The 21,698-nt window shown below is 38.9% G+C and overlaps 2 protein-coding genes across 2 annotated transcripts in view; both read right to left on the bottom strand.

Moving 5' to 3' along the window:
* The window catches only part of LOC127419879 (zinc finger protein 501-like), a gene marked incomplete at its 3' end in the record, with an annotated part of 28,567 nt that extends 25,200 nt beyond the window's left edge, over positions 1 to 3,367 (bottom strand). Inside the window, exon 1 of the mRNA XM_051661689.1 lies at positions 3,342 to 3,367. The remainder of the gene's footprint in view (positions 1 to 3,341) is intronic.
* Positions 1 to 21,698, bottom strand: part of LOC127419881 (gastrula zinc finger protein XlCGF7.1-like) — a 380,158-nt gene that overhangs the window by 251,208 nt on the left and 107,252 nt on the right. The window lies entirely within an intron of this gene.

Genomic DNA, 21,698 nt, shown 5'->3' with positions numbered 1-21,698 from the left:
GGAGAGCTGGGTCCTGACCAGCATGATGATTGGCAGGTGGGTAATCCTAAGGAGATGGAGGCTGTCTGGTGTGCCCTCATTTCGTGAGTGGTACATCGAGTTGGGCAGGGTGGCGGTGAAATTTGTATTGTGCGACCATTAATTATCTTTCAATCACAAAGCCGGAAAAATATGAATAAATCACAATTTAATCAAGTAAAATATTTAGCAGATTTGGTAAATTGTCCTTTTGTTGGCAGAAATTTTGCCAAAAATGCACATTGACTGTCTCTCCAAAAACAATACATTTATGACAACGTCAAGTGCTATAGAGTCATTTATGGGATTAGTGACATTTTTAGGATGTAACAACAAAGTTTCTGGAACGTTAGCCAAAGTCCTTAAAGACAGAACCAGAGTTGGGTAAGTTCCTCTAAAAAAAAGTAATTAATTACTAACTACTAATTACATCTTCTACAGTGTAATTAGATTACTGTACTAATTACTCTGTCTGAAATGTTATTGTACTACTTATTACTAATTACTTTCTAAAACCCTGATCAACCTCGACCAGATGAAAAATACAAGGATAGACATGAAACTGTTCTTTTAATTCTTTCAAATATATCATATAAAATCAAATAAATTATTCATGTACTGGCCAAAGAATTTAAGGGGGCAGCGTTAAATTAGAAAACATACAATTTAACATTAGATGTGAAATTTAGATTTTAAATTCACCATTGTTTCATATAGAATTGTTCTATAGTCTATGCAGTATTTAATGCAATTACATCAGAAGTAACTGTAATTAAATTACTGAAAAATTAAGAGTAATCCCTTACTTTATGTTTTCCCCCAATGAAAAAGTATTTTAATTACAGTAATTAATTAATTTGTAATGCATTACATGCAACACTGGATAGAGCTTTACCAATAACTCATCAAACTGGACTAAAATATAAACATGAGTTTACCCACAGACAGACAGAATGTGTAAATAAACCTGTTCTTGAGTGTTTTAGTTGATTTGTTTACCTCTTGCATATGACCAGTAATCACAAATATGTATTTAAACAAACTCGAGGAAAGCATAAGATCGTTTTTTGTGCCCCACTCTCACCGAACATTGAACTCATTTACATTCAGCCACTGATTTAAAGAGCTCATTGATCAGAAATTCATCTTAATATTCTCGGATTTCTGCTTGTTTCTCCTGAAACTGATTTTTTAAAGCGTTAGTAACAAAACAAAGTGCCATGATGAGATACAAAAGCTTCTTGTACTTTTTTAAAGTTATTAAAATGCCAACATTATTTCACAATTACTCCCTTTGTGTTAAGAAAAAGAAAGTAAGTCATATAGGGTTATAACAACACAGGGGTGAGTAAAAAATGACAGAATTCACATTTTTGGGTGAACTAATCCCTTTAAAGTAAAAAAAATCTGGTTCCATACATTTGCATGGTGAAAAATAACTTGTATCCAATGTAAACATGAAATGTAAGTAATGATGTTATATATATATACACTACCGGTCAAAAGTTTTGAAACACTCATTCTTTATTATAATTATTTTTTTTTTTCACATTTTAGAATAATAGTAAAGTAATTAAAACTATGGAATAACATAAATGGAACTATGGGAATTATGTTGTGACTAAACAAAATCCAAAATAAATCAAAACTGTGTTATATTTAAGCATCTTCAAAGTAGTCACCCTTTGCCTAGAATTTGCAGACATGTACTCTTGACATTTTCTCAACCAACTTCTTGAGGTATCACCCTGGGATGCTTTTTAAACAGTATTGAAGGAGTTCCCATCTATGTTGAGCACTTATTGGCTACTTTTCTTTATTATTTGGTCCAAGTCATCAATTTCAAAAACTTTTTTTTTATTTTTTTTTTTTATAAAATTTTAGATTTATAATTAAATAAATTATTATGGTGGCACAATTATATTTTTGTCTACAAAACTAATTTCAAACATTTAAGCATTCGCCCTCAGATCAAAAGATTTTTAAGATCATGAGAAACATTTCAGTCAAGTGTTTCAAAACTTTTGACTGGTAGTGTATGTGTATATATATGAATTAAATGTAATTATGTCACAGGCCTGCCTCCAGCTCTAAGATGTAAGGTTGGCCATAGGATTCTTCAGTTGGAGGGGTGGGTGTGGGGGTCAAGGTGGGCAAAGCACGTAAATGGGGGTGTCAGGCCCACCCAGGCCCCCCTGTGGAGCCAGGCCTGTTATGTAATAAACCAACTTTGAGCATGTGGATGACCGTGTAAGTCAGCCACCACCAAACACCATTTTGTTTACAAAAATGTAAATAAGTGCATTTAATATTTAATATAAGACACATTCTAATCTACAGAAACGTGCGATGACAGTGGATCATACGCAAGTGGGAGTCCAGCCTAAATGAACCAACACTTTACTACAGTTAGTGTTTAGAACATATGGAAGTGACCACTGTTTAGTTGATGTTAAAGTGTCCAATGCAAAATAACTAAAAGGGAACTAAATTTAAATCAGATTTTACCTCAGGCCACATAACTGAAGACTGATCAAGTGTGAATTAACCAAACAGGTAATGGTAGATTTGAAATGGTAGAAATGGTAGCATTTGTGTTTCCATTGATCATGGTAGAAATACTGGGGGGTTGTACTTACTTGTTTTGATTATTGTGTGGGGGGGGGGGGGTTACCTACCTATCCCCCCAGACCACCCCCATAGTATTTACCTTTTCTTTAGAGATCCAAGTAAGGCGCATGCGCAGTACACCGACCTTTAGTAAGTTAAGTGTGGTCACAACGTAACGACGAATGGACTAAAAAAACAAACACAAGTATCTTAACTATAAGTGTTTGAGTTTAACCATAGACAGACAAAAGTGTAAATAGACCACTGCTTCTTAAGTGTTTGTATATGAAACTTGTATTATTATACCCGGCTAGGTAAATGTAAAGTTCAATAAAGGCTTGTGGACAGTGCAAAGCGAAAGAACTTCACAAAGTGTCCCGCCTTTTTTCTAACAAACGTGCATAATTTTAGTTTTTAAAGGGGAAATACTTTTAACCCATCTGTCAGTGCTCATTCTCCCCTAATATAGCGTATTATCGCCTTCATTGAACTCATTTACAGTCAGCCGCTGGATTTAAAGAGCTCATGTGTCCGAAATTAATCATGCAACTCGCATATTTCTGTTTGTTTCTCCTAAAAATAATTATTTTAAAGCGTCGATAATAAGCTGTTTGCACGGTCATTTAAACGCAAAAGAGAGAAAAATGTACAGCGTACAAAGAAAACATAAATGAAAAATAAATATAAATCTCACAATGATGTTGAACACTTACCGAACTAAGTTCTTCTTGTGTTTTCTGGAGGTTTGCAAAACAACTTCTGGTGAATTTCCGCCACCTAATGGACTGGAGTGTTGATGCATTTGAGAACAAATATCTACATCTGATTTATCAGCCCTGTTGTCTCACTTTAAAATACATTATATACTTTAAACTGTTTTACAGCATTATACAGGAAAATCAAGTAAATGTTTCAATGAATCTCTTTCATCCTCTACACAGTTTAGCAGAAAACATTCAACAGCATTTGGGAAACTACATATAAGAGAATAGATCACCCCAAAATTAAACTTCTGTCATTATTTACTCGACCTCATGTTGTTCCAAACCTGTATTACTTCATCTCTTCTGTTGAACACAAAAGGCAAACTTTTATTGTTGTGACCCATCTCCATAAAATTAGTTAAACCACGGGTCTGTTGAATGCTTGATTCTGATTGGTTGATGGACGTTTTAAGGTGTGCAATTATTTTTCAAGTAAACACACGGCTATGAAGTAGTTCCAGGTCTTGACCGCATAACGGTTCCATATCACTTCGCCAAATGATTTGAGTTATTTCAAAGAGACGTATAGGCTACCACAACAAAATAATCAATTAAAACAAAGACACTGGTTAAGTACATCCAATAAGAATGACAAACAATGTCTATAATATCCTATGTTTATTTCAGTTTTGACTGAAAAGTGTCTTTGGGCTCCCTCTCTTTCTCTCTCTCTCGCTCTCTCTTTCTCTCTCTCTTTCGCTCTTGTCTCACCCACCCACTCACACACACACACACACACACACAAACACACACACACACACACACACACACACACACACACACACACACACACACACACACCGTACATGCTACCACAGCAAAATAACCATATAAACAAACACATTGGTGAAAGTAAATCGGTTAAGTACGTCAAATAAGTCACGTGGCGCCATGCGAGAAGTGGACGTGTGAATGGCGAGCTCTGCACACTTTGCTAGTTTTAATATTTGTGTCATAAACCGGTGAGATTCAATACACCCTGATTCTTAACTGTTCGAAGAAGACAATATGTCAAAGAATTCAAAATCTTCAGGCTCTGTAGATATTAAAAGACACTTACGTGCTCAAGCTGATTCCCCTCAGTGGCAGGCTGAAAGCCCCGGACCCAATTCGGACAGTGAACTGAAAGAAATCCGACGTGAATTAATGAATGTGTCACCAATGCTGAATAAGGTCGTAGCAGACTTGGAGGATCTTGCTTAAATACATCAATTGATCACTGCCATGGAGACAAAATTCTCTGAGTTGGTTACAAGATTCTCGGATGTCAAGAGATGGATTGATTATCTGGAGTCATCAGAGAGGGAATTAGCTGCTAATCCACTAGCGTCCAAGATAGATTTGGAACACGTTTTGGAAAAATTGGAAGACCTAGAGAATCGTAACCGGCAAAACAACGTCTGAATTTTTGGAATTCCTGAGAACGAAGAAGGCCGAGATATGGTAAAATTCCTAGACGGGCTCTTCCCGAGTCTGCTTAACATAACAGACCATAAGCTGGAAATTGAGCGAGCTCACAGAGTTCTGGCTCAGAGATCTGCTGAGGGAGACAGGCACTGATCAATTCTGGCCTAATTCCTGAGATCATCCGATAAAGATCTCGTGTTACGTGAGGCGAGGAGTAAAGGAAGTCTTTCTTTGAAGAACATTTTCTTGTTCCCAGACTTTGCAAATCGACAAGAGAGAAATGTGATTGACTCAAGGAATACAAGATCTCTTACATCAACGGAAGGTCATTTTGCACTGATGTTCCCAGCCATATTGAGAATAGATGCTAAGGATGGCCGTAAAATATTTACATGCCCACAGCAAGCATTGTCTTTCATAAAGACATTGGAGTGAGTAAGCCATTTGGTGATTTTCATGTTGCCGCCTAGTGGACCTGTCTCACTGAACATACACTCGACTGTCCGGAAACTGAGCGCCTTTTTCATTTTGTTTTGTGCTGGTTCTGCCTAGCAGCTGGAGTTTGTTTTGTGTAATATAATTTATTTGGGACAGCTTCTGGATGAATCTGCTTGTTTTGAGTGCTTATGCCTCTTGTTGGCTGGAGTTGGTTTTGTGCAATATTTTTTTGCAGGACATTGGAGTGAATTTGATTGCCCGAAGAACTGAACGGCCCATTTTAAAAAAAATATTTTTTGTGCTGGTTCCGCTAGAGGCTGGAGCTTGTTTTGTGGAGACACACACCTTCGAGACAATTAAGTGGATGAATCTACATGTTTATTTGTGTTAATTCTGCTTATGGGCTGGAGTTTGTTTAATAGATTATCTTCTGTTGTGTAATTCTGTATTACAAATTTTTGTATAGAAACACTTGAGCAATTCGTCAGCAAAGTTGTCGTAGGCGTACATGGACTGTTTGAGTTTAGAGGGATGGATGCCGGTTGGCGCTGTCGTGCGTGGGGTTTTCTTCTTTCTGTTTGTTTGGTTCGGGTGAAGTTCGGGGGTTGATTGTTGCACTAATGTGGAATGTGGTCTTTATAATTTTATTTTTGACTCACAATCTAATTTTTCTAGTATGTCAAAATGTCAAATGTTAATTTGAGTGGATTATCTCTCTCCACGTGGAATGTGAATGGGTTGGGGCACCCCATAAACAGAAGGAAGGTTATTTCTTTTCTTAAATGTTAGAAATATGATAACCTATACAATCAAAAGTGGATCCAGTAGAATCAATGCAAAATATTAAATTGCATCAGATGGACCCTTGCATCTTTAGATGTAGACTTGATGCTTTTTAGAATCCTAGCCCACACTCCCTCCTCCAATACCAAGTTTAAATCTTTCTCTCATAATCTCTTGAGAGAAGACAAAGCTCCATCCTTCAGACTCTGAATTAACAGGGAGTAATACACAGATGCCTTATGAGCAGTGGCGATTTTAGGGGGTGGCCTGTGGTGGCCTGGGCCACCCCTGAAATCTCATTGGCCACCCTGTGGCCACCCCAGAACTGATTGGTAGTTCATCTTGTTCATCAACACAAGAACGAAGAACCAATAAGATGACATCTCAGGTCATTTGTTGATTTAGAGTCACACTGACCCAGGGTCAGTTTTATATTTCTGACCATTATAGTAGTGGTGGGACTGAAGCTGTGTGAGCTGATCTTTCATTAGTGGGGGGAGGGGCAGGCCGCGGGTGGCCAGGCAGGTGACGCAGGTCGCCGGCGTATAATGGTTGGTTAGAAGCACGAAGCTGACACGAGCTAGCGTCTACCTCCAACTTCCAATGAGTTGATGACGTCGATTTGTGGTCAAAAAGAAAGCTGTTATTTGAGAGGTATGTTCATCTAATCTATCGTTTAATTTATCCCGAATTTCCAGATGAATGTGAAATATTTAATGACGGAGGTGTGTAAAGCGTTTTACAGATGTATATGTTCAATAGCTAAAGTTATATATATGGCTAACCTGTGTGTGAAATGGAAGGGTTTGTGCTGTGACTGTACTTTAAATCTTTACATGAGTTATTTATGAGCTCTTTATGTGTATTATTGGTCAGTCAGACCAATAAAATCTTCAAAGATTTATACCTTATTTGATATTTTAAATATGCAGAGGCAGGGCAAAATGCCGCAAATGATTTGACTAACTGTTTTATTTGGTAATATTCAAAGTAATTGAAGCTATCAGAACATGTGAAAAATAAACCTGAGTAGACACTGTAAATAGAGTTATGTTTTTTACTGTATTCAGAGCTCAATCTGCAATTTTGGGGTTTCCAGACAGACACCTATAAGCCCTCGTAGCCAATTTCACACACTGATTTGTACCCAATGTAACAATATTTCTGCTGGACAGTGCAGATATAGCTAATAAATGAATGAATAATTGATTGAATGATTGATTGAATTGCGCCTCAATCAGTTATCACCTGTACTTAAAAATGTGTAACTGACTTTTCCTAAACAATAACTGATTTAAAAATGGATGTTATGTTAAAATAACCAGAGATTCCCAGAAACTGTAATAGGTTGAAATAGAACAGGAATAGAAAACTGTCAAATGTCAAAACAACAGTCTGATATTGAATACAAACAATTCAGTGAATGCTAACATGAGTTTAAGAATTCATTTATTTTACATGTGTAGATGTTGAAGCAAAGCAATGCGATATTTACACATTTTGATCATGTGCCATTCATAAAGGTTCTCCCGGTATCGCCACCCCACACTAGGTCTGTGCCCCATCTTGGCCACCCCAGTAAAAATGTCCTGGATACGCCACTGCTTATGACCTTTTCCAAAAGCAGTAATCACCAATTCCAGAGTAGCTGCCGCTTTAGGGGGGTGTATACTACTCCCAAAAATAGTACAGAACAGGTGGCGCAGCTGTAAATACCTAAAGAACTGAGATCTAGGAATCTTAAAAAAATGTTGAACCAAATTTTCAAAAGATCTCAACACTCCACTCTCATATAGGTTACTGAGTGTAGTAACCCCCTCCAAATCCACTCTGACCATATTAATACATCATTTAGGGTTCAACCATATGCTTGAGGCAACATTTAAATAAATGTCAGAATTAAACACTCTGGACGCTTTTGTCCAAACCACGTGCAAATGCGAGATAAAGGGGTGTGATTGAGGCCTTGTCCACACTAATACGTTTTCGTTTGAAAATGCATCTTTTTCTCTCCTTTTTGGCCTTCCGTCCACACTGAGACGGCGTTTTCGTACGCAAAAACTGAGCTTTTTGAAAATGCACTCCAAAGTGGATTAATTTGAACACGCTGTTTTCGCATTGTAGTGTGGACTGTGAAAACGGATGCTTTCGAAAACGATGATGCATTTTTATTCATGTGACACAGATATGTGACCCATTCAGTCCAAAACAAGATGGTGGACGACGTTGTATCACAGTTGTTTTGGCTACTCTCCAGTTTGATTGTGTTGTTAAAGATTAATGTCAGTTTGTACATACTTCAGCTTACATTTTTTCAAAGAAGACGGGATGTTTACTCGCTGTTGTTGTTCAGCTGCGGAGTGCGAGGACAGTTGCGGTTCAGACCGTACATTGCCGCAACGGAAAGTAAATAAACGCCTTATGGAAATGACGCATGTCGATTTACTTATGCGCAGTACAGGGACGTAAGCATTTTCAGAATTTTCTTGAAAATGCTAGTGTGGACGGAGAGTATTTTTAAACGAAAACGCAGTTTTCAAATGTATCCGGATTAATGTAGACGTAGCCTTAATACGTTTTTTTTTTTTTATTGGTACAGGCACAATGGTGGACATTTTGAAGCATGTGGGGACTACAGACAAAGAGAGGGAAAGGTTGTAAATGTCTGTAAAAACACCAGCCAGTTGGTTCACGCATGCTCTGATGACGTGGCCCGGAATGCCATCTGGACCCGTGGCTTTAAAGATATTCACCCGTCGGAAGGATCGGGTTACATCCGCTACAGAGACGGAGAGTGAACTAACCTCTGTAGCTTCGGCTGCGAGAGCTCTCTCCACGAGGGTGGTGTTGTTTCCCTCGAAACAAGCATAAAATGTATTTAGCTCATCCAGGAGAGAGGCAGTGGTGTTCACGGCAGAGTTTTTATTCCCTTTAAAGTCCGTGATGATATTAATTCCCTGCCACATGCTTCTAGAGTCGGTGTTGAACTGTCCTTCAATCTTGTCCCTGTACTGGCGTTTGGCTGCTCTGATAGTTTTGCGGAGGGCATAACTGGCTTGTTTATGCTCCTCCGCATTCCCGTATTGTTTTGGTCAGAACAAAGTCCTCTACACACTTTCTAATGAAACACGTTACGGTATCAGCGTAAACCTCAATGTTGTCATCAGAGGCAGACCGGAACATCTCCCAGTCCACGTGATCAAAACAGTCTTGTAGCGTAGAATCTGATTGGTCTGACCATCACTGGATCATTCTGAGGGTGGGTGCTTCCTGTTTCAGTTTCTGCCTGTAAGCGGGCAGAAGGAGAACCGAAGAGTGGTCTGATTTGCGAAATGGTGGGCGAGGGAGGGACTTGTAGCCATCCCAGAAGGGAGAGTAGCAATGGTCCAAAACCCGGTCCCCTCGTGTGTTGAAACTGATATGTTGGTGGTATTTTGGTGCGACTAATTTGATATTGGCTTTGTTAAAGTCCCCGGTCACAATGAACGCGGCCTCAGGGTGCGCTGTTTCCTGCTCACTTATACTCCCATACAGTTCCTTGAGTGCCCGGTCTGTGTCAGCTTGTGGGGGGATGTACACAGCAGTGGTAATGACCGCTGTGAATTACCTCGGTAGCCAGAATGGTCGACACAGAAGCATGAGACATTCCAGATCAGGAGAGCAGAAAGACTTGATATAATGTATGTTCCTCTGATCACACCAGGATTTGCTGATCATAAAACATACACCACCACCCCTTCTTTTACCTGAGAGGTCTTTCGCTCTGTCCGCTCGGTGCACTGAGAACCCCGCGGGGGCTTCCAACAGCATTAGAACAGCATTCTTACACTTCAGAAACATTGCTAAGTTACGAAGCATGCTCTCTGTTGCTGATGCCGGAAAACTAATTAATGCGTTCATGACCTTAACACTAGATTATTGTAATGCATTTCTTGGAGGATGTACTGAAAGTTCAATAAATAAACTTCAATTGGTTCAAAATGCAGCTGCCAGAGTGCTGACTAGAACCAAGAAATATGATCATATTAGCCCCATTTTATTGTCGTTACATGGCTACCTGTTAAATTTCATATTAATTGTAAAATTCTGGTAACTGCATACAAAGCTTTGAATGGTCTAGCTCCAAAGTACTTAAGTGACCTTCTGCTATGCTATATGCCATCACGTTCAATATGATCATAAAATACTGGCCTGTTAATAGTTCCTAGATCATCAAAATCCACAAAAGGAGGTAGGTCCTTTTCCTGTTTGGCTCCAAAACTATGGAATAGTCTCCCTAACACTGTTGGGGACACAGACACACTCAATTTAAGTCTAGACTAAAGACTCATCTATTTATCCAGGCATACACCTAATTTATCCATCAACTCATGTCGTGGAATATTGAAGTCTCTTTCCCTCTCAGCAAGAAAATCTCTTGAAGTCAGGAGTTCCAGATGTCAAAAGTTAGGATTTATTGAGCAAAACAACAAAACCTGAGATGCAAGCTGTCCATCTGAATCTCTCATTCCAAACTCTCATCTTTAAACACTTCTGTTATCATGAATTACCTCATAAGCACACCTCTCTTGTTATCTTAGCCAATAGGCATGCTTTTCCATCTTTTCTGTCTGCCACCATTATTTCACAGGCCCTCTAGATTCTTTCTAATGGTGGAATCCCAGCAGTCAGTCTATTTAAAAAAAAGAACCTTTTAAATTCATTTATTATGAAATTATATATTTTATGTAAATAGAATAGAACAGAACAGAGTAGCTTAATCATAATAAAGTAACTTAACTACTGGCCGTGCCTGTATCATTGTGTTTGTTACAGCTGAGTGCACCGTGTTTCTCACAGCCACAATCACGTAGGCCTTACAGCCTCATACTACTTTTCCTGGATTTCATAATGCCCAGGCTATTCTATATAAGTACCTTTTCTATATTTCATACTAACATAAAAATATACTATATATTCCCCCTTTGAGACTTCTCAAAGTCTCACCTCTATTGCCCTTACCCAGAGTGCAACCTCACAAGTCAGTCTCCTTCATTCCTACCACGTGACAAATGTAAGTCACACATTCTTCTAACAATGACTTCTCTTATGGAGCTGCACCCCGGAGGAGAAACAAGACCTAACATCTCCCTCCACATTTGGCTAGGAGGAAGTAAAAGATCTCATCTCCCTAACTAAATCTTTCTTGGGGGTAACACAAATCAAATTCTTGTATAAAAGCATGGGCGTGCAAATTTAGCCTTGCGGTTATGTAGAGTACATCAGTGATTAGACTTATTTCAGTAGGTTAACATACTTCAGTAATTAAACAATATCAGCAGATTACTTAGTGTATTATATGTCCCACAGTGCCAGAGGAACTCACAGACATTTCCAGTAGCCTGGAGTGCTATCTGGTGGTGTTGGAGCAGACAGCGGATTTTTAAACCACCAGTAGAGTCTTGCTCTTGCTGCTAAGCACGGAGGTGCTCATTGATCCTTTCTTCATTTTGTGATGTCTTATCCTCTGGCCCTCCACTGGCACTTCCAGTGATTTTTTAAAGTTCATAAATACATGCTATACTTCATTCAAAAGTAATTTACTTGGTTAATAGTAACTTCAGAAATAATTCAAACAATAAATGATATTCAAAGAGTACATAGCTTGATTAAACAATGTACATCATTAACTTTGAAAGAAATAATAACTTCAAGAAGGGGCATATGCCAAAATAATAAACATAACACCCTCTATCTTCCTGCCTACTCTACCCAATCTAAAGTACTACCTAATTTTGGATAAAAGAAAATACAATGAGTATGCTGACTCCCTTGCTATTCAAAAACAATAGAAAATTGAAAATAAAGAGTCAAAAATAAAAGGCTCCCCTTCCCTACCAATCTTTGTGTAAAACATTTTTACATTATTTTGTCCAGTTCATCCAGTCCAGGACTTATAGTGTACATGGTGGCCCCAATGTCAACTCCAGAAGGTTTTACAGACACATTGATCATCTGTTTGGCTGCAGCACTGGCCAGCATTGATCTGAGGAGAGGCACAACACAACAAAACAACACCACAAAAATAACAAAAGCTACAGCTATTATTATTCCCACTTTAGTAAGCCATTCTTTCCCGGATCCAAATAGCTTATCAAACCAGTTAGTTATCTAATAGTTCTGCTACTTTGTGATGGATTATTACTGGGTAGCCCATTGTCACAGTGGAATCTTTGTCAAAAGCAAAATATATACTGCTGCAAGTCCTTGATAACATGGCAGGTAGTCCTGTGCTACATCGTCCAATTTGGTGCTATAATAAGCAATTGGTTGTTTTTTTCTTCCACTACAGGTTTCCTGCATTAAGACTGCAGACGCATATCCATCTATGACGCAAACCTTCTATCTGCTACATACAAATGAAATGATTTGACATAGTCTGGGGTTGCTAGAGCTAAATATTCGTCCTAAATATTCTACCTGTGGTAGGCAGTATTGCCATTTTTCTTTAGAGATCTTGTGGCCTCTGTTAGCCAATATAGTGAGCACTTTGATAGAATCTTGGTGACATTGTTCTAATGTTGTTGAGCAAATTAACAGATCATCTACATACTGTATGTCAATGTGCTATCTAGTCTAAGATCTTCCAGATCTGTTTTCAAAACTTGATTGAACACATGTGGTGAATGTTTAAATCCCTGGGGAATTCTGGTGTATGTATACTGTTTACCTTGATAGGTGAATGAAAAAAGCTGTCTGCTTTCCTCTGCTAAAGGAATGTTGAAAAAGCAGAGGACAGGTCAATGATAGTAAAATAATTGGCAGCAGGAGGAACATTAGTCAACAGCATATGTGGATTTGTATCCTCTGCAGGCCAGTCTTCCACTACCTCATTAACTGCTCTCATGTCATGCACTAAGCGCCATTTTGATTTGTCTGCCTTAGCAGCTGGCAATATGGGTGTGTTACAATGACTTACTGTCTCAATCAATACCCCAGCTTTGATCAGGCTTTTTAATACCTTCTACATCCTCCTGTTTTAAAGGATATTGTTTCTTTCTTGGTAGCTGTTCTCCTGGTCTGAGTTTAATAATTTTTTTATTTTTTAGATTATTTTTTTTTTATTGATTCATATATTAACAAATAAAAGCAAAAACATTTACAAACAGAATCAATACTTAACCCCCTCTATCATGTGCAAATATGAAATAACGGAGTGTGACTTAACTTCTCCGGTTAGTTTGATAGAAAGGCTTTGCAATGGCGAAATAGAGGCAAGGACTTCCTGTTCAATAGAAAACCAGGGAGGGGTTCTTTCAGGTGGAAGGGACCAATAAGCCAAATGCCTGAGACCGAACGCATAATAATAAAATAAAATCTTGGGTAGGCCTAGCCCACCTTTGTCAATCGGCCTATGTAATTTGTTGAAATGTAGTCTGGGACGTTTACCATTCCAAATTTAGGACTTTGCTATGTTATCAAATTGCACGAAATAAGAGAGGGGAACATCTACAGGGAGAGACTGTAGCAGGTAGTTTAATTTTGGAATACAGTTCATCTTAATAACATTAACCTTCCCAAATCATCGATAAATGTAATTAAGCCCACCTGTCCACATCACTTGAAAACCTTTTTATTAAAGGGTCAAAATTAACTAAATCAGACAAATTTGCTGGGAATAAAATACCCCAATACTTAATGCCCTGTTTGGGCCACTGGAAGGTGCCTGGCTGGAAGGCCGCTACTGGACAGAATGCTGTCAGAGCCAAAGCTTTGGATTTAGACCAATTGACTTTGTATCCTGAGAACTTGGAAAAGGAATGAATAATTCTGTGGAGGCAAGGCATAGATCTAGTAGGGTCAGAGACAAATAATAAAATATCATCTACGTAAAGCAGAAGCTTATGCGCCACACCTCCTGCCATCACCCCTGGAAAATCATCCTCCTTTCTTATTGTGGCTGCTAATGGTTCCAGGGCAAGACAGAACAATAATGGGGAAAGAGGGCAATACTGCTGAGTGCCCCTATTCAGAGTAAAATAATCTGAAATTAATCCATTTGTTTGTACCGCTGCTACAGGGTGTCTATAAAGTAACTTAATACAACCAATAAATGTACTCCCGAACCCATATATTTCCAAAATCTTAAAAAGATAATCTCATTCTACTATATCAAACACCTTTTCGGCGTCAAGTGAGATGGGAGTGACCGGAGACTGATCATTTGCTACTGACCACATGATATTGATGAAACGCCTAGTGTTATCAGAAGAGCTATGACCCCGAATAAACCCCACCTGATCTATATGTATAAGAGATGTCATAACTTTACTTAATTGGTTAGCCAAAATTTTTGACAACATTTTTACATCAAGCTGCATTAGGGAAATTGTACGGTAACTTTTACACTCATTTGGATCTTTGTCCTTTTTAAGAATCAGACTGATCCGGGCTTGTGTCATGGTTGGGGGAAGCTTTCCATTCTTTAATGATTCCGTATAAACTTCTAACAAAAGTGGAGCCAATTCTGTAGCATAAGATCTAACAAATTCAGCAGCAAAACCATCTAGCCCTAGATACCTTGCCTACAGGTAAGGCCTTAATTACCTCGTCAAGCTCCTCCAAGTTTATCTCAGAATCAAGATAATTTTTTTGCTCAGTCATCAATTTAGGGAGTTCCAATGGTTCCACAAATTTTCTAATATCTTCATCAGTAGACAAAGACGTGGAACTATAAAGATCAAGATATAACTCTTTAAGGTATTATTAATATTAATGGCCAGGGTAAACATTTCTCCACCAGCAGATTTCACTGAGGGAATGGTAGAAAAAGACATTCTCTGCTTTATATATCTAGCCAAAAGCTTCCCTGCTTTGTCCCCCAACTCAAAATATGACTGTCTTACCCTGAATAAGCAAAACCCCACTTTCCGCGACAAAATAGTATTATATCTGTATTTCAATCGGGTCAATTCTCTGAGGCCATCAGACGACATCTGGCGCTTCAGCTTTGCCTCAGAACTTTTAATATTCCCTTCCAACTCCATGAGTTTTCGTGCTTTGGATTTTTTTGGTAAATGAGACATACTGTATTATCTGACCCCTAAGAATCACCTTAAATGCCTCCCAAGCCATGCCCACAGAAGATACTGAGGACCAGTTGGTAACTGAAAACACTGATTTCAGTCTTTAACATTTGTTGGAAATCAGGATTTTGCAAAAGGGATACATTAAAGCGGCAACTATATGATTTATTTTTCTCCGTATGTGGCAACATCTCTAAACTCACCAGGGCACGATCTGAGACTAAGATATATTCAACTGAGCAATCCATAATTGATGAAATGAGGGACTTAGATATAAAAAAAAAATCTATTCTAGAATAAATCTTATGGACTGATGAAAAAAATGTATTGTCCCTACCAGATGGGTTCAAAAGTCGCCATTTATCTGCAAGACCAAGATTTTTACACATCCTGTGAAGCGTCAATGTTGCTCTAGGGGGTTTACACACTTTTGCTTCACTATGATCAAGGACTGAGTCAATCAAAAGATTAAAGTCTCCTCCCAATATTATATTATGAGGGGTGCCAGCGGCTTGCAACATCCCTTCAAGATCAATAAAATAGCCCTAATCATCAACGTTAGGCGCATAAATATTAGTCAAAACCATCCTTTGCCCCTGAATTTCTGCTAAAGCAATAATTTATCTTTAATCTGGTTGAGAGATTTGAATTGTAGATGTTTATTTATCAATATAATGACTCCCCTGCTCTCACTTGAGCCAGCACTAAAGAAAACATGCCCACCCCATATCTTCCCAAATTTTTCAGCTTCCTGCGAGGAAAGATGTGTTTCTTGAAGAAACACTATATCACATTGCTTATGCTTAAGAAAAGAAATAATCTTCCTTCTTTTTATGGGGTGCCCCAACCCATTCACATTCCACATGGAGAAAGATAACCCACTCATATTAACATTTGACATTTCGATATAATAGAAAAATAAATTGTATGTCAAAAACAAGATTATACAGACCACATTCCAACATTAATGCAATAATCAAACCCCGAACTCCCCCCAAACAAAACAAACAGAAAAATGAAAAATGTGCGCATTAACCCCACGCACGACAGTGCCAACCGGCGTCAATCCCTCTAAACTCAAAAGGTCCATGTACGCCTACGAGAGCCCCCGCAACAACTTTGCCATCAGATTGCTCAAGTCCAGTGCTTCTGCACAAATTATTCTGAGGCAAAATTACATAACAGAAAATACTTTGTAAAACAAACCCCAGCCAATAGGCAGAATAAACACAAAGAACGTGTAGATTAATTCACAGAACTGTCTCAAAGGTGTGTTCCTCCATAAAACAAATTCCAGATGATCTAAAGCCGTTCAGTTTCCTCGGAGAGACAAACAAGTGTTCAGTGAGCCAGCTGTTTATGAGTGCAGCAGATGACATAATCATTCCAATGTCCTGCAAAAATACTCCATAAAACAAACTCCAGCCAACAGAAGGCATAAGCACAAAGAACGAACGGATTCATCCACAACTGTCCCGAAGCAGTGTTATTCCACAAAACAAACTCCAGCCAGTAGGTGGAACCAGCACAAAAAGAAACAAAACAGGCATCCCGGTTCCTCTGATGGTCCAGAGTGTATTGAGTGAGTCAAATTCACTCGGAGGCCGCATAAAAAAAGTACACCGTGACTTACTCAGTCAGTCAACTTGATAAAAGACATCCTTTGTGTAGGCATGTAGATATTTTGCAGCCATCCTTAGTATCCATTCTCAATTCGTCCATGCAAAAGTTTCTTGAAGGAGTGTTATTCCACAATCTCCAGCCGCTAGGCGGAAACAAACACAAACAGAAACAAAAATGGCGCCCAGCTTCCACTGACAGCCAGAGTAAATACAGCGAGTTAATCCACTCTGGAGCTACATGAGAAACACAAAATGGCTTACTCACCTATTGTTTCTATGAAGGACAGTGCTTGCTTGGGACACATAAATACTTTGCGGCCATCCGTAGTATCTGTTTTCAGTTTCAGTACACTTGGTGACCTATATGAGAGTGGAGTATTGAGACCTTTTGAAAATTTGGTTCAACATTTTGGCATTCCCAGATCTCAGTTTTATAAGTATTTACAGCTGCGCCACCTACTCTGCACTGTTTTTGGGAGTGGCACGCACCCCCCCAGTGCGGCAGATACTCTGGGAGTGGTGATTGCTGCTTTTGGGAAGGGTCATGAGGCATCAGTGTGTTACTCCCTGCTAATTCAGAGTCTGGGGGACGGAACTTTGAATTCTCTCAAAAAATTATGGGAGAAAGATCTAAACTTGACATTGGAGGAGGGGGTGTGGGCTAGGATCCTAAAAAATTTCAAGTCTGCATCTAGAGATGCAAGGGTTCGCCTTATGCAATTTAACATTTTACATCGATTTTATTGGACCCCCTCCAGATTGTATAGGCTTGGTCTTAAAAACACACCCAGCTGCTGGCAATGTCAGTCAGAGGTTGGAGACATAACTCATGTCTTTTGGGGGTGTGTTGAGATCCAGGAGTTCTGGTTGAAAGTTCAAAGTCTTATATGTGATGTATTGGGCACTCGGCTTTCACTTTGCATTTGACTCTATATTTTGGGCGATGGGGTGGTCATCAACGTTGAGAATCGGCACAAAAAGAGTTGGGTCCTAACGAGCATCATGATCGCCAGACAGGTTATTTTAAGTGGTTGGAGGTTGGTTGGAGCGCCCTCATTTCATGAGTGGTGCTCAGAGATGGGAAGGGTGGCAGCCTTTGAGGAAGGGATGTATAGAAGGCTGGGAAATCTGGGGTTATTTGACAGGAAATGGGGCAGATAATTGGCATTTTTGGAAAGCTTTCGGGGAGGGGTAGTGGAGAGGGATCTCTAGTTTTAAATATGTGTGTGCAATTTGATTGTTTTTTTGAAAATATGCTTTTTATTTATTTATTTATTTATTGTGTGTGCGTGTTTTTTTAATTTTTTTATTTATTTTATATTTATGACCACTGGGGTGAGTGTTTGTGTCGGGTGGGGGTGTTCGGGGGGAAGGGTTTAATTGTACATAATTTTATTCCGCATTTTCTGCAATGTTTATTTAATTTGTTGAATGGAATCAAAAAAATTGTTAATATAAAAAAAAACTAGCAAAGTGCGCAGAGCTCACCTTTACATGTCTGCTCCTTGCATGGCATCACGTGACCTCTCCTGAGTTTAATTCTGACTGGGTTAACAGATTTCACTAAACCTACGTCTGTATCATGTTGAGACCACAATTCAATTGGTACTTGTTTTCCCATTTCTAACATCAATTCAACTGTTTTTGAATCCACATTCTTTTCTTTTTCATAATGGTTGAACACAGAATTTTTAGGTATGTTTTCTCCGGTGATTAAAAAAGTAAAGGATTATCTGTTTCTTCCCACTTTTTCCTTTCTGCTCTCTTCCCCATTGGTCCTAAGTCTTTTGCCTGACTTCCCTTACTTCCCTATAAGGTAACATGTGTAGCTGAATCTGGTACTTGAAACCATTTTTCAATTAAACTACATTTCTCAATTTGTAGTGCTGCTCCTTCTGTTCTTACAATTATGTATTGTGAACTCAATGGAACTTCTTGTCCTTTTGTGTCATTCAACCATTTCTTTTCAAGCTCTGGGTCCCTACCATAATCATATATTATGGTACAATGGAATTCAGTTTTTGGCAAGCTTGATTCACAAAGCTGCTCTTTGATGTATTTTTCCCATTTGCTGACAGTTTCTTCTATATTTTTCCCTAAACCTCCTAACCAGTATATGTTTGCTTGTGGCTCTTGGGGTTCTTGGAATTTTGTGACAGTCATTTGCTTGGTTCCCCTGCTGTCTATGTATATTCCCTCTGGAGAGCACCATATCTGCAAGTTCATTTTACATATGGCATCCCTTCCTAACAATTTAACAGTTGTTTGTTCTGATATTAGAATGGGAATTTTTATTTCTGCATCTTTTACTTTTATGCTAACTGGAGCCATCATTGGAATTAGCTGTGTAAGTCCCGAGAATCCTACTGTCTTTACATATTTTCCAGACTTGGGGAGGTGAGAGGCATAATTTGGATTTATACACATGAACGTTGCTCCAGTATCTAGCATAACTGGTGTTGTCTTGCCCTCTATTTTAACCTGCAGCATAGGTTCTTGGTTAGCATCAGATGATATCATTGGAAGCTGACCCCTTCCCGTAGGATCCTCTAGGCAGCCCTAGTAGCCCTGATGTGGTCCACACCAAGGGTTGACTGGACCTGGTGCTTGAGCTTGGTATTCTTGCTGCCATGAATTACTGCCTGGATTTGGTGGTTGATCATTTTGCCATGGATTAGTAGGGCAGTCTCTTCTGTTGTGTCCCGGCTGATTGCATCCCCAGCATATTCCTGGTGGGCAATTAGTTCTCTGCTGGCCACTGTTTTCTCTTCCTCTTCCCCCTTGTTGTTGTCTGTTCCAGTTTCTGTTGTTTGAATGTTCTGGTTTTAGGTAGATTACAATTGGTGCTGGTGGCTGTGATGCATTTCCAGCTGTTGTCATTGCATTCTGGACAACAGGTGCAGGTGCCACTACTGTGGTTTGAGCAGCAGGTACAGGCATGTTCACAGGAGCCATTACTGCTGATTGCTCCTCTTCTTTGTCCTATACTGTAGCTTGAAACTTCTTCCTCTTGCCAGGTAGTTCTTCCAGTTGTAGTTGTGTCAGCTTTCTCTGCAGCTCTCTCTCTCTTGGTTTTTTAGTTTCTGCTCATTCTTCTTCATCTGCTCATTAGATGCACCTTGTCTCCAATAGCCAGCAACGTGCCCATTGTTTCTTCTTCCACCATTCTGATAAATTTTCCAGCTCCCTCGTGGATATCTGGAAGGTGGGCTATTAGTCCATCAAGATCTTGATTAGCCCATGGCACATACTGTCATTGTGTTCCCTTGATCAAAATCGGACACTGTGCTTGGTATTCACTGGATAGATGCATGCTGCTTGGATATTCACTGGGTGGATGCATGTTGCTTAGACATTCACTAGGTAGATTAATATTACTTGTGGATCTTCTCAATCTGCCCCCCTCCACTTCTTTTCCAGTATGGTTCTTCTTTTGGCACGTCCTCATAGAGTAGTCTGCCTGAAACATGTTTGTATTCTCTCTTAGGGCTGTTTGAGTGTTCTTCCCTTTGAAATGGCTAATGCACAATTAGGCTGCTTTAGTTAGGTCTGCCTGAACCAGGAACATTCGCAGAAACATTTGTCATAATCTATAACTCTGCAATAAACTGAATGGCATCTACGCTAATAATATTCTATTTGTTTCTCTGTCTTCTTGTGTTTCCCTGGATTCATATCCTGAGGTTACCAGAACTGGCCAGATCCAGCTCCGTTCCTGCTTGGTGTCAGACTCCACTACTACGTGTTGCTGAGTGATGATGACAAACTACAGCTGGTACTAGCCAGACATAACTTCAGTCTTTTACGATGGACTTCAGAGGATGAACTGATGCCAACTCCAACTGTAAGACATTGGATACTTCATATGCCACTGCCTGAAACTTGGATTTAGGATGGACCCCACAAACTTCACTGAAATTACCTGCCGGTTGAACTGCGATGCACCTCATTGATCTCTGCCTGCATCACCTATGTCTATTGATGGACCATACTCTTGAAATGGTATAGATAGACTATCAATTAATTGCCAACCAAGACTTCATCAGCCAACTAGCAAAGGACAATGCATCTATGTGAATGTCTAGAGTTAATCCAGGATGGACTTCAAAGACTTTAGACATTAATCTTACAGTTCATACAAAATCTTTGATTAAACACTGACCCTTAACACTTACTTAGTTTACTAATTGTAAACCATGACTAGCAGTGCACACAAATAACTAATATTTGCATTATATTAATTCTGTTTAGCCAGAGGGGAACTGGCCCCCATAGTGAGTCTGGTTTCTCCCAAGGTTATTTTTCTCCATTAACCAACATTTTATAGAGTTTGTGTTCCTTGCCACAGTCACCTTCGGCTTGCTCACTGGCCTTCTAAATATAATTATTATTTATTTATTTTTATACACAATTTACAATCATATTTAATCAAACTACACAATGATGATTCTACGTTTCATTTTCTGTTAAAGCATGATTTTCTGTAAAGCTGCTTTGAAATTATGTGTTGTGAAAAGTGCTATACGAATAAAAATGACTTGACTAAAACCAAATAAAGACCCAACACAATGTGGCAATTATCATCCAGTGTCACTTATAAATAATCAGCAAAGCATTGTCCATCCGATTAGAATCCGTTATTTCATCTCCGACCAAACAGGGTTCATCAAAGGAAGACAGTCTGCAGAGAACACACGTAGAATTAATATAATAGTTAACCAAGGATACTTCCTGCCACTACCACCCTAAATATTCATGTGCTGTAGTATCGCTAGATGGAGAGAAGCCATTTGAAAAGGTGCAATGGCTTCACTTCACAAATTTGGTTTTGGAACATACACTACCAGTCAAAAGTTTTGAAACACTCATTCTTTATTATAATTTTTTTTGCTTCACATTTTAGAATAATAGTAAAGTCATCAAAACTATGGAATAACAAATGGAACTATGGAAATTATGTTGTGACTAAACAAAATCCAAAATAAATCAAA

Source organism: Myxocyprinus asiaticus, chromosome 29 (genome assembly GCF_019703515.2).
Source record: "Myxocyprinus asiaticus isolate MX2 ecotype Aquarium Trade chromosome 29, UBuf_Myxa_2, whole genome shotgun sequence".
In the NCBI taxonomy this organism is placed as follows: Eukaryota; Metazoa; Chordata; class Actinopteri; order Cypriniformes; family Catostomidae; genus Myxocyprinus; species Myxocyprinus asiaticus.
The sequence above is the reverse complement of the archived record's forward strand: the minus strand, read 5'-3'. Positions and strand labels throughout refer to the sequence as shown.